The 13,514-nt window shown below is 37.5% G+C and overlaps 1 protein-coding gene across 13 annotated transcripts in view; it reads right to left on the bottom strand.

The window, feature by feature from the left end:
- NSD1 (nuclear receptor binding SET domain protein 1) overlaps positions 1 to 13,514 on the bottom strand; it is a 175,691-nt gene that overhangs the window by 100,842 nt on the left and 61,335 nt on the right. The gene's annotated exons all lie outside the window — the stretch shown is intronic.

Genomic DNA, 13,514 nt, shown 5'->3' with positions numbered 1-13,514 from the left:
AGAGAAAAAGGCCTATTTGTACAAAATTATTTATAGCAGCTCTTTTTTGTGGTGGCTAAGAATTAGAAATGAAAGGAATGCACATCAATTGGGGAATGGCTAAACAAGCTGTAGAATATGATGGTGATGGAATATTATTGTGCTGTAAGTAAAAACAAAAAGGACAATTTCAGAAAGGCCTGGAAAGACTTATATGAACTGATGATGTATAGTGAAGTGAGCAGAACCAGGAGAATGTTGTGCACAGTGACTACAATATTATTTGATGAAGAACTGAATAACAACTATTCTCAGCAATACAACGATCCAAAACAACACCAAAGTACTAATGATAAAGCATACTATCCACCTCCAAAGAAAAGGCTGATATTAATTGAACACAGACTAAAGAATGCTATGTTTCACTTTCTTTAATTTTTTCTTTTATTCAAGTTATTATACAAAATGACTAATATTGTAATGTTTTACATAATTGCACATGTATAAGCTGTATCTGATTGCCTACCACCTCAGGGAAAGGAAAAGGGAGGAAAGGATAGAATTTAGAACTCAAAACTTTAAATTAAAATGTTTATTATTATTAAAAATAAAAAAATTTTAAATGTTTATCACCTTGCAACCAACTTAGTGACCAGACTCTCCAAACTTAACCTGGGACTTACAATTTATCATTAACAACATATCTACGACAGCTAGGTGGCACGATGAATAGAGCACTGGCTCTGAAGTTGGGAGGACCTGAGTTCAAATTTCACCTCAGACACTTACTAGCTGTGTGAAAGTCACTTAACCCCAATCACCTTAAAACATCCAGAGCCATCCCCAGTCATCTTGACAAGGTATCCTGCCACTGGACCCAGCACTTCCTCACTTAAATCCAATTCATTAGTGGCTCAGTGGATAAAGCACTGGTCTTGGATTCAGGAGGACCTGAGTTCATATCCGGCCTCAGACGCTTGACACTTACTAGCTATGTGACCCTGGGCAAGTCACTTAACCCTCATTGCCCGGGGGGGGGGGGGGGGGGGGGAATCCAGGGTCACCTCCATACTATGATTAACTCTAAATAGATGGCATTTTTTTGTTTGTTTGTTTGGATGTGGGTTTTGTTTTGTTTTGTTTTTTGGTGAGGCAATTGGGGTTAAGTGACTTGCCCAGGGTCACATAGCTAGTAAGTGTCAAGTATCTGGGGCCAAATTTGAACTCAGGTCATCCTGAATCCAGGGCCGGTACTTTATCCACTGCACCACCTAGCTTCCCCGATGGCATTTTAAATAATCAAATAATACTGGTTCATATTTGCTTTAGCTAATGCAGAGTGTTTCATGGAAGCAGATATAGTAGACATTTGCTATATATAACTGGTACAGCAATGTAATAAATGTAAAAATGTACAAGCATCTTTACAAAGTAAACAAGTAAAGGTATCTTTGCACAAATCCTGATGCTTACATCACTGCACAAAATAAACCAAAAAAGGTCAAAGTATAATGTGATTCTGATCTTTTACTTAGGAGTTTTTGTCATATGCATTCAAAAGGTCCGGCATTTAATTCTAAAGAAAATCAAAGAAGAAATGACCAATCTCTCACAAAATATGATCCTAAATTTGAGAAATCACATACTATAGTATTAGCACCAAAGCTGGTATCTATTCTTCATTCTAAAAGAGGAATTTTGGTTCTTTCAATTCCAAGAGACAAAGAAAATGTCTGCTGATCTTTCTCATACTTCCTAAGTAAACCTACATTATGTCACTAAATTCCATTAACTTTCCAACCCTAAACTACAAAAAAATACTTAATTTTTCTAATTTTAGAAGAACTTTATTACCATCAACAACCCCCAAACTCTAAAGTATGAGGCAATGCAACTTAGTATAGCCAGCAGTGAGAACCTGTTGGGACTCCACATTAGGAGAAAGGAAAGGATGGTAAAGGAATAGAGGTGGAATGTTCTGCATCCATCAAAGTTCTGTTATGCCAAACTACGGCCAAAGAAGTACACTAGTCAGGTGTGCTTAGGTTCTCTCTGACCATTCCTGAAAATACTTTGAAACAAATTCCCTTTTTAAAATAATCTGGGAATATAGCAAGGCAGAAATGAAGGTGACATAGAGGAAGACAGCCTGAATGGACTAGAGGATTCATTCATCCTAAAACCTTAGGCCACCTATTCCAGTTTCCACAAAACAGAATAAAAATAAACAGCAAAAATATATCCTCCAGACTACTTGCCTAAAATTAATCAAACAAAAAGTACTTTGTCTTAAATCAACTAGGTGTCTGACACATGTATTTCTGCCATCTCCCCAAAATCCCAGGAGCACTAGTCTCTTTTGTAGAGCCTGAAGAGCCAGATTCCATATTTGCTTCTATTATCACTATCATTTAGCATCTAGCTTGTACTCAGAAAACTATTCCTGGGGGGCAGCTAGATGGCGCAGTGGTAAAGCACCGGCCCTGGATTCAGGAGTACCTGAGTTCAAATCCAGCCTCAGACACTTGACACTTACTAGCTGTGTGACCCTGGGCAAGTCACTTAACACTCATTGCCCTGCAAAAAAAAAAAAAAAAAAGAAAGAAAACTATTCCTTAACATCTCTACTCTAACAAGATTTGCACTGTTTGAAATAAAACAATACTGCATATAACTAAAACTTATTTCAGAAGAAGTTTAGCTAGTGGTTTCCAAGTCCCAAGGTGCCTCAAGTAAGGATAAGAAGAAAGGAGCCCTCAGGGACAAAGTAGAAGCAACCAGGTAAAAAGGCAATACAATAATGGTGTTTTTTCCCCTATCATCCTTATTCTCCTTTCCCTTCTACTCTATGACCTGCATTTTATACTAGAAAAGACACTGGATATGAAACCAGAAGACCCGAGTTCTGAATCCTGACTTGTTTGCCACCTGTTAGACCTTGGGAAAATAATTTAGATGATTTCAAGCAAATCTGCTTGTTTCCTAGTCATGGGATTTAAAGTTAGGAGACATTAGAGATTCTCTAATTCAATGAATTTGTGTAAATGAACTGAATTCCAGAAGGGTTAAGAGACTGCTTTACTGGTCACAGCAGAGCTAAAATTTGAATTCAGGTTGTATGGCTCCAAATCCAAGAAACTTTCCCCACTACATCTCACTGCCCATTCCAATCATGGCTGTACCCTTACTACCTGTATGACTGAGGCAAATCACTCAATTTCTTGTTCCTCATTTTCATCATCGATAAAATAATGGGGGAAGGTGGAGAAGAGGGTTAAGATTAGATCATTCCAAGTCTCTTTTTTTTTCCAAGTCTCTTCTAACTCTAGAGCCTATAATTTCCACAATCATTACAGAAATCTATTTCCTGTGTCATTCATTCCATAGGAATTTTAACTTTATGTTAAAAAAAAATTTAGAACTGTTACTTATTTGACACCCATTAAGTCTCAAGTATTTTATTTACACCAAGTCTTGGAAACTACTGGATCAGTGAGACAGACCAAAGAAAGAACTATGGGAACCCCCAAGTACCAATTCAAAAAGACAAGCCAGAGATTCCTGGGATAGGGTCCAAAACCTAGGGGCTCTGGGACTGGGGCCATGAGCCTAGTACTAAGGGAAAGGAAGGATGGGTTCCAGCAGTAGGGAGAATGACTCCTTTTCCCTTTCTCCTTTCTCTTGATCCTCCACAAATATAAATATTAGTTGCAAAAATGCAAGCAAGCTAACATTTTTCCCCACTAGCAAAACCTGACTAAAAAAAAAACCTCACAAAAGGGTTCAACAGTTCTGAACAAAAAAAGAAAAAAAAAATTGGTGAAGCGACCATTGTTAAAGTAAGATAACTATGAAAAACATACCTCATTTCCAAATTAGCAAAAATGGCAAAAGATAGACAGACATCCAGCTCAAGATGGGGAAGGCAGCTGGAGATGTGAGACTGGAAGATAGAGCTGGATAGGAAAGTTTGAGAATCATGGGCACAGAGATAATTAATACATGAGACCTGATCTGAACAACAAGCTAAGTAGTATAAAGAGAAAAGAAGGCCCAGGATAAAGGCCCAGGAGACACTTACAGTTTAGTGTACATGACCTGGATGGGGAACCTCTGAAAATTTCCAGTAATTCCTTACTTCCTCCCTTACCCCTTAGAAGAGATCTTTTTAAAGAACCTTTTTATTTAAGAGGCAATCAGTTACTGGAGGAAAAAAAAAAAAACAAACTTGGGGCAGCTAGGTGGCACAGTGGATAAAGTACCGGCCCTGGATTCAGGAGTACCTGAGTTCAAATGTGGCCTCAGACACTTAACACTTACTAGCTGTGTGACCCTGGGCAAGTCACTTAACCCCAACTGCCTTACCAGATAAAAAAAAAAAAGAGGCAATCAGAATCAAGTAACTTGCCCAGGGTCACACAGGTTAAAAGTGTCAAATATCTGAGGGTAGATTTGAACTCAGGTCCTCCTGACTCCAGGACCAGAGCTCTATCAACTGAGCCACTTAGCTGCCCTCCCCTGAATCATTTTAACACTGGAAAGCATATATAGTAGTAAATGATGATCTGGCTTCTACTGTTTTAAATTATTGTTTTCTTTAACTAGAAGAGAATCTCTTGGGGGGGGGGGGTGTAGAAGCTATGTGTCATAATTCTCCTATATTCTCAGAGTCTAAGTACCTAAAACTCCCAATATGTAATGATGAGTTAAAACTCCAAAGAGAAAGGCTATGTCAGAGGGATTACTGTCCAAGTAAAAAAGGTGTGTGCAAATGAATTGAGATCTCTTCTTGCCACATACAGTGACTAGAGAGCCTGAGATAAAAATCCAGGGAAAGAGAATACAACACAACACAACAAAAAAGAATAAAGTTGGTGATGATAAAGTAACAAGAGTACTATGTACTACTGGCCAGGCCTTAAAATTCAGCACTGACATTTAACTACAGAATCCTAAGGGGGTCATAACCTCTCTGAGGCTCAGTTTTCTCATCTTAGAAGTGAAAAAGACCATTGCAACTTTTTTGTGAGGTTCAATACAGATAATGTATATAGAGTACTTCCTGGGCAAGTTACTTAATTTTTCTAAAGCTCCAATGGCTGTTGTATAAATCAAATGAGATAACATTTGTAAACATTTACCAGTGACTGGCATATAGAATAATAAATGTTTATTCTTCCTTTCTTCCTTCTCCCGTCCCTCTCTCCCTCCCTTCCTTCCTACCTACCTACATAATGTAGACTAGAGAGAAAGAAGACCTATCTGCTAAGCTATATGAAATGGTCAAGTCATTTGTCTCTAAGATTCAACATCCCATTTATAAAAGTTGAGGGGCAGGGGCAGCTAGGTGGCGCAGTGGATAAAGCACCGGCCCTGGATTCAGGAGTACCTGAGTTCAAATCCAGCCTCAAACACTTACTAGCTGTGTGACCCTGGGCAGGTCACTCAACCCCCATTGCTCTGCAAAAAAAAAAAAGTTGAGGGGCATGGGCAGCTAGGTGGCACAGTGGATAAAGGCACCAACCCTGGATTCAGGAGGACCTGAGTTCAAATCCAGTCTCAGACATCTGACACTTATTAGCTGTGTGACCCTGGGCAAGTCACTTAACCCTCATTTCACTGCCAAAAAAAACCCCAACAAACAAAAAACACAAACTCATAAGCTGAGGGACATAATCAGGACCAAATGATATGACATTACTACTTGAGCCAAAGAGCCAATCTAAAAGAGCATTTTAGAAGTCTGGGATTTTCTTTTTTCTTCCTCAGTGGAGAATGGGTTGGGAAGGTAGATTTTGTTGACTGGGGGAAAAAAAAAACTTAAAAAAAGAGAGAGTGTGTGTATCCCTGCACTGTCTTCCAGTGGAAGATGACTAAGAGAGGCAGACTAGCATATTGGATAGAGAACTAATCTCAAAGTCAAGACTAGAATTAAAGCCCCAACTCTAACACATATTAACTATGAGATCTTGGAGTAAGTCCCTGAACTTCTCAGTGCCCACAGAAAACTCTCTAATTCAGAGTTCTTAAAATATTGGGGGGGGGGGGTCAGAGACCCTTTTGGCACTTTGGTGAAATCTTTGGATGTATTCTCAGAAGGTCTTTTAACATATAAAACAAAACACGCAGAATTACAAAGAAAATCAAAAGCTGTACTGAAGTACACCAATCAAAAATTATTTTTAAAAAAACAGTTCCAGGACCTCAGGTTAAGAATCCCTGCTTTAAGTCTAAAAAGTACAGAAGAGTTACAGATCTGAGCTATTTAAACTAATAAAAATCATACGTCTATACCTCTTCCTTACCCTGCCTCTTCTTCCTCCTGCCACTCCACCCAAAGAGCAGGAAACCAAACTGTAACAAGGCAACATACATCATCTAGGCTCCTTATCACAAGCCTAGAAAAATCCCTTTAAAGTTCTTTGTCAATATGCAAAAAGTAATAATAAAAATCACATGTTTTGCTAAGGTCTCTTGCTAATACCGGTTTAAAAATAAAACTCTGACCTCTGAATTTTTGTTGTTATTAAAAAGAAAAGGAAATTCTGCCAGGCTGTTTTAGGAAGGTGTTTCATTGCAGTTGGAGTCTAACTGTTGGGAGATTCTCTCTTTCATTTTTCATAAAGAAGATTATGTAGCCAGAGTGAGGGGCAGCCCAAGTGCTATATATACTACATTTGTAAATACAACTGCAATACACATATAAAAGAACCAAAGAGGGCCTTCGGGACACTAACCAGATCCTCTCTAGACTCAATTTATGGAAATTTAAGGACAACCATCACACAAAATGAGATGATGTGGAAGGACTATGATCTGCCCTAGGAGAGAATGCCTACCAATATCAATGCTATCACAGAATATATATCAAATATTTGAGTACATTTTTATAACAACAGGCAGAAATTAGTTATATAAAGAGAACTGAAGAGTAGTAAATAGTAGTTCACAAGTAGCAAGAGATCTCAACAACCATCTAAACCAAATTTAAAAATTGCCTTTATAGCATTCTCACAAGTAGTCATCTAGCTTCTGCTTGAAGATCTACTGTGATAGGAAAATCCCTTCCAAAGGCCATGCCACTTTAGGGCAGCCATCATTCTAAAAAGTTTTTGACACTGAGCCAAAATTTGCCTCTACAACTTGCTAAAAATTTCTAGTTTCTTCAGTTGATCCCTCATATGGTATAATCCTTGGTTTCAGCACTCATTTCAAAAAAGATTCATTAATTACTCCTAGGAATTCAACTAGAACAGAAATTCAACTAAAACATAACTGCTTCAATGCTTCCATTAAAGTCTTATTATTCCAGTTCTTCCTTAGGGCAAAGAGATCACCTTAAGGTCTCAAAGCACTGACAAGTTCTCCCAAAGAAGAGAGCTTCAAATACAGGTCCTGTAAGAGATCAGTGTGCCAGTTTTCCAAGAACCTGGTTACTTAAGTATAGAAAAGGTTATCAACAGAAGGTTTAGTGAAAAGATGAAGCATTTTTGGCTACAGAAACCCATGAAACAATTAAAAACAAAAAAATTGTACCTAAATTGAGTTCTATCAAGTGAGATGGCTCTAGAATTTGTTCCACCATAAAATATTTTAAGTTTAATGAAATCTTAGAAAATATGGTTAATAGTTCCTAGGCATCAATTTCCTGGAGAGACCTGAAAATAGATCTGAAAATTCAGCTGAACATATGCAAATGAAAGTCTAATGCCAAAAATCTTAATTTTTCTAATATCAAAAATCTTGATTTCTATTAACAAGGATCATTTAACAATATTAGACAAATCTATAAATACAAAAATTTCCACTTACCCTGAACCTTCTTGCCAAATATTTTATTAAACCCAACGAACTATTCATAATACACAAACAAAATAGTTCCAATATAATCTAGAAAAACACGTCCAGTTATTTATGCAGAAGCAGTGATGGATTTCCAAGCATCTATTCATACTATTATCCATACTACCTCTACAAAATTACTTTGGGATAAAAAGTGCATGCTGGGGGCAGCTAGGATATTGCGCAGTGGATAAAGCACTGGTCCTGGAGTCAGCAGTACCTGAGTTCAAATCCGGCCTCAGACACTTAACACTTACTAGCTGTGTGACCCTGGGCAAGTCACTTAACCCCAATTGCCTCACTAAAATTTTTTTTTAAAAAGTGCATGCTATGGCCATTTAATGGAGTAACCCCATATGACTGCAGCAGAAAGCTAAGTGACAAGGTAGTGTCGTTTATGATTTTAAAGTCTATTAATAAATTATGTTTATGTAGTATATTAATTTGCAACTTAATTTGCATACATTATTTCATTTAAGGCTTACAGCAGTTTTGGATAAGCATTACTGGTACCATAATTTCCATTTTACAAATGAAGAAATAGGATTCAGAGAGGTTAAGCTAATCAGTCAACATTAAACAAGCATTTATTAAGTTTTTACTATGTGCCAGGCACTGTTAAACTTTACATGTTTATGGTCATACAACTAAATGTCAGAGGTGGAATTTGAAATCAAGCCTTCCTGAATTTAGACCCAATATTGTAAGTACTATACCATGCTCTTTCAAAGCTATTAAAATATCTATATTTCTACTGAAGACCTATTTAATGCTCCAATGTACTATCTAAGTAGCCCTGGTAAGTCCCATCAAACAGAAAAGGTATTTTTCCAATGTAGCCTTGAAAAGGCCTGAGCTTTTCATCTACGGGCCAGCTTTGCTGAGTAAAGGCCAAAGGGGTGGCTATCTGATAGCAAATTTGATTAGTAACACAGCAACACATGAAGAACATTTAGTATGTTTCAGTGTGTGAAATATTCCCACCAAAGGAACTGTGAGTCTTGTAAAGTAGTAAATACAAAAATTAAAGTTTCCATGTAAATTAGGTTATTGGGAATTACCTCAAAAACAGGATCCAAAAATCACTGTTGACTTTTTCCTCTGCAAATAAATTCAATGTGCTATTCTAGACAGAAAACCCAACAACAGAGTAATAAGCATTATCAAGAACAGCATGTAAGAAAATGAAAAACTAGTTAACTAGAAAATTGTGTGACTAAAAGGATGGTGGTGGCCACAACAGAAACAGAAAAATGTGAAAGAGGGGTAGATTATATTCTACTTTGTCTAGAACCCTAATAATTGTTATATTCAAATAACTAAGAGAAACGAGTCCCAGAGAGGGTAAAGGGACTTGCTGAAGGTAACCAATGGAGGTTACCTTGGCTGAGGAACCAATGCTCATGGCTAAATGCCTGTGAACTCATAACTGAATGCTTCCAAGTCAGAATTTCCTCCCAAGGACAATGATATAGCAGTGTTGTAGAGCTTGGCATGGCCCAGAATAGTCGAGAACCTGTGCTTCCTTTTCCCAGAAAGTATGGGGTGGGGTATTGAGGTCCTATATATTGGGAACTAATGCAGAAGGTCACTTCATAAGTTGAAAAGCAACTGCAAAGGTACCAAAATTCCCATCCATAATGTGCTGCACATTGATGAAGAACCCTAGACAACCTGAATTTATGCTCCTTCAGAAGTCTGAGGTTTTAAGAAGGTATCAGTTACTCCATGCCAACAGCTTATATGAACATTCTTCAATGGTAGCTCTTCCTATCACTACAAAGGAGAATATACCAAGTGCTTGACTGGTCATACACCAGTAGGGAACATGAGAATAAAATGTAGAGTTAAAATAGTTGCAAGACAAATTACAACTAGGTCATGATTAATAGGTATTTATGTAATTCAAAATTTTATTAAGTATGAATTATAAAATGATACCAGACTGGATTTAATGGGAGCCAAAATTCAATTAATACAACACTTGAGTAAAGGGTCAATATGTCATCAGTCTGCACTCGCCTATCACATGTGGATATGATACTCAGCTGCCTACTATCTTATCAACAGTTGTGTTAAATTTTTTTTTTAAGTGCTTAACAAGGGGGCAGCTAGATGGCACCATGGATAAAGCACTGGCCCTAGATTCAGGACCTGAGTTCAAATTTGGTCTCAGACGCTTACTAGCTGTGTGACCCTGGGCAAGTCACTTAACCCTCATTACCCCAAGCTGCCCCCCCAAAAGTGCTTTACAAAATGGACAAAAGAAAAATTCAGATGGAAATACTATCACACAAAAAAGTCTTGTTATTACATTAGAACAAAACCCTGACATAATTGAACAGTATGAGCATGCTTTTATTAACTCTAAAACAGGCAAAGATGTCAGGATACCTGCTCTCGGGAATATTATAAAATACGCAGATGGAATAAAAGAAAAAGACCAAGTTGCATCAGCTATTTGTGGTTTGCAAAAAGAAGGAACAGAAGAGTTACAATGATAGAAATGGAGCAGCTGATTTCCTCTTGGCAGAGCAGCCATTCAGACAAAATCTTCAAGTTTATGCATTTAAAGCAGTTTAAGATAATAGAGATTAGGAGAATAAAGAAACTTTTACTATAAGCCTTGGTTGGGTTTGACTGCTTAAAATGATGTTCAAATGAATAATGGCAGCTAGGTGGTACAGTGGACAGAGAGCTGGACCTCAGTTCAAATCCAGCCTCAAACACTTACAAGCTGTGTGACTTTAAAAGCAAGTCACTTTAACTTGTATTTGCCTCAGTTTCCTCATCTGTAAAATGAGGAGAATAACTGCACCTAACTCTAACAATTGTTGTGAGGATCAAATGAGAGGATAGCGATCAAACATTTGGCAGTGCCTGGTACATGACAAGTGTTGTATAAATGTTAGCTATTGTTTTTATTATTAATGTTAAAAATTACTGTAAGGGGCAGCTAGGTGGCAGGGTGGATAGAGCACCAGCCCTGGAGTCAAGAGGACCTGAGTTCAGATCTAGCCTCAGACACTTGACACTTACTAGCTGTGTGACCCTGGACAAGTCACTTAACCCCAATTGCCTCACCAAAAAAAAAAAAAAATTACTGTAAAGGCAATCAGAGTAGATGAGGACCAGGCAGCTAAGTATCCTAATGTTTGTAAGAAAATAATTGATGGTGGATACACTGATTTTTCAAATCAATAAAGCAGACTTATTTTGGAAAAAGATACTTTCTAGAAATCACATTTCTAAGGGGAAAAAAATTCAATACATATTTAAAGTCTAAGGATCACCTAATACTTTTATAGGGAAATACAGGAACAGGCAGTTTTCAGATGAAAAAAATCAAAACTATCTATACCCATATGACAAAAAGCTCTACATTAGAGAAATACAAATTAAAACTCTGAGGTATCACCTCACACCTATCAGATTGGATAACATGACAGAAAAGGAAAATGATAAATGTTGGCGAGGATATGGGAAAATTAGGATACTAATCCACTGTTAGTGGAGCTGTGAACTGATCCAACGATTCTGGAGAATTGGTATGTCCAAAGGGCAATAAAACTGTGCATACCCTTTGACCCAACAATACCACTACCAGATCTATATTCCAAAGAGATCATAAAAGAGAAAAGGACTTACAAGTATGAAAGTATTTTTAGCTGCTCTTTTTGTGGTGGCAAAGAAATGGAAATTGAGGGGATGCCCATCAATGGGGGAATGGCTGAACAAGTTGTGGTATATGAATGTAATGTAATATTATTGTGCTATAAGAAATGGCAAGCAGGTGGATCTCAGCAAAACCTGAAAAGACTTACATGAACTGATGCTGAGTGAAGTGAGCAGAACCAGGTGAACACTGCACATAGTAACAACAATGTTGTGCAATGATCAACTAGGAATAAGTTATCGCCTCTCTGCAATACAATGATCCAAGTCAATTCCAAAGGATTATGATGAATAATGCTATCCATATCCAGAGAAAGAACTGATGGAGTCTGAATGCAGATTAAGCATACTGTTTTTGCTTTCTTTATCTTTTTCATGCTTTTGGTCTGTTTCTTCTTTCATGCCATGACTAATATGGAAATATTTTATATGGTTGTACATATATAACATATCACATTGCTTATCATTTTTGAGATGGCTAAGGAGGAAGAGAGAAAATCTGAAACAAAAAAAATTTTTAATGAATGTTAAAAATTGTCTTTACATGTAATTGGATAAAAAAATACTATTTTAAAAATAAACTAAAAAAAAAATCTATGCAGCTATGAATCATTGAAATGTAACCTTCAGAAAACCACATTCATTCATTCTTCCATTCCCCCTTCCAGTCCATTCTTCCTCAACCCCACCAAAACAAACAAACAAACAAAAAAACCAACATGGCCTTGTAAATGTCCCTGTTACCACTTACAGTTCCCACATCAATGCTCAACTCCACATTACCTAGGCCTAAAATTCACAACCTTTCAACCACAGAACCAAGAATAGTTAGGACTGGAAGGGTTAGGTCTTCATTAATTATCTAATCATTTGTTTTATAAAACTATCCTAAGAGGTAGATAAAACAAGGATTATTCCTACCATAAAGACGAGAAAAGGGAAACTAAGGAGAAGTGACAATCGAAATTACATGACTAATGAGAAATCGGACCTTAGTCTTCTAGTGTTTTTTAAAATTATTTCTCATCCATCTCTACCTTGCCTACAACAACAACAAAAAAGCAATAACTATCCCCATATGCAATAGGTCAGAGCTACAATCCGACTTTTCCTGTAATAGTAAAAACTGCTCTATAAAGGACAGGGAGCCATGGACCCAATAGGGCAGAAAGGAAACCGGGAGCAAGTCTGGAATATATCTATGATATAATTAAAAGCTGCCTTCTGGGTTAAGGGTTAAAGAATATAGATAATTATTATTGAATAAACAAGAAATGCCCCAGGCAGACTGGCTCAGAGATTAAAGAGGAACCTAAAACAATAACTACAAAAGGAAATCAGAAAGAAAGAATGGTTCAACTGAAACTAGAAACAAGAGATTACCATCTGTTTGAATAAACAGGGGGGTTCCTCCTAGACCCTCCCCCCAATTTGGTATTCAAAAAAAAAAAAAGGTGGGGACAAAAAGCCTTGTTTATGAATAAAAACAAGGTGGAACCTTTAGAAATTTTGGGGGAGCCACAGAGAAGAATGGAACTGGAATAGACAAGGCTTAGGGAAAAGAATTTAGTTGAAAATTTAAAAAGAGTATTTATCTCCTAAATGTTTTTAGACATGGTCATGATGGGGGTTTATTTTGCTGTGAAAGGGAAACAGAACAGTGTGAGAGATAAAAAATGCTTATAAAAATGAAACTGTTAAAAAAAGGTTTATCTCCTAAACTAGATAAAGCAAAACTGAGTCCTTATATGCCTGTGGCCTGTGTCCTCTTAAATGTTCATTCATGTAAACCTGTTTTGGTTGCAGCCAAGACAGTCAGCTTCAGCATATGAACTGTCAGTCTTGGGGGCTGGGGGCAGGGGGGGGGGGGGGGAACCGCAAGGGGCAATGGGGGTTAAGTGGCTTGTCCAGGGTCACACAGCTAGTAAGTGTCAACTGTCTGAGGCCAAATCTGAACTCAGGTCCTCCTGAATCCAGGGCTGGTGCTTTATCCACTGTGCCACCCTAGCTGCCCCTGA

This window comes from Dromiciops gliroides, chromosome 2 (assembly GCF_019393635.1).
Source record: "Dromiciops gliroides isolate mDroGli1 chromosome 2, mDroGli1.pri, whole genome shotgun sequence".
In the NCBI taxonomy this organism is placed as follows: Eukaryota; Metazoa; Chordata; class Mammalia; order Microbiotheria; family Microbiotheriidae; genus Dromiciops; species Dromiciops gliroides.
The sequence above is the reverse complement of the archived record's forward strand: the minus strand, read 5'-3'. Positions and strand labels throughout refer to the sequence as shown.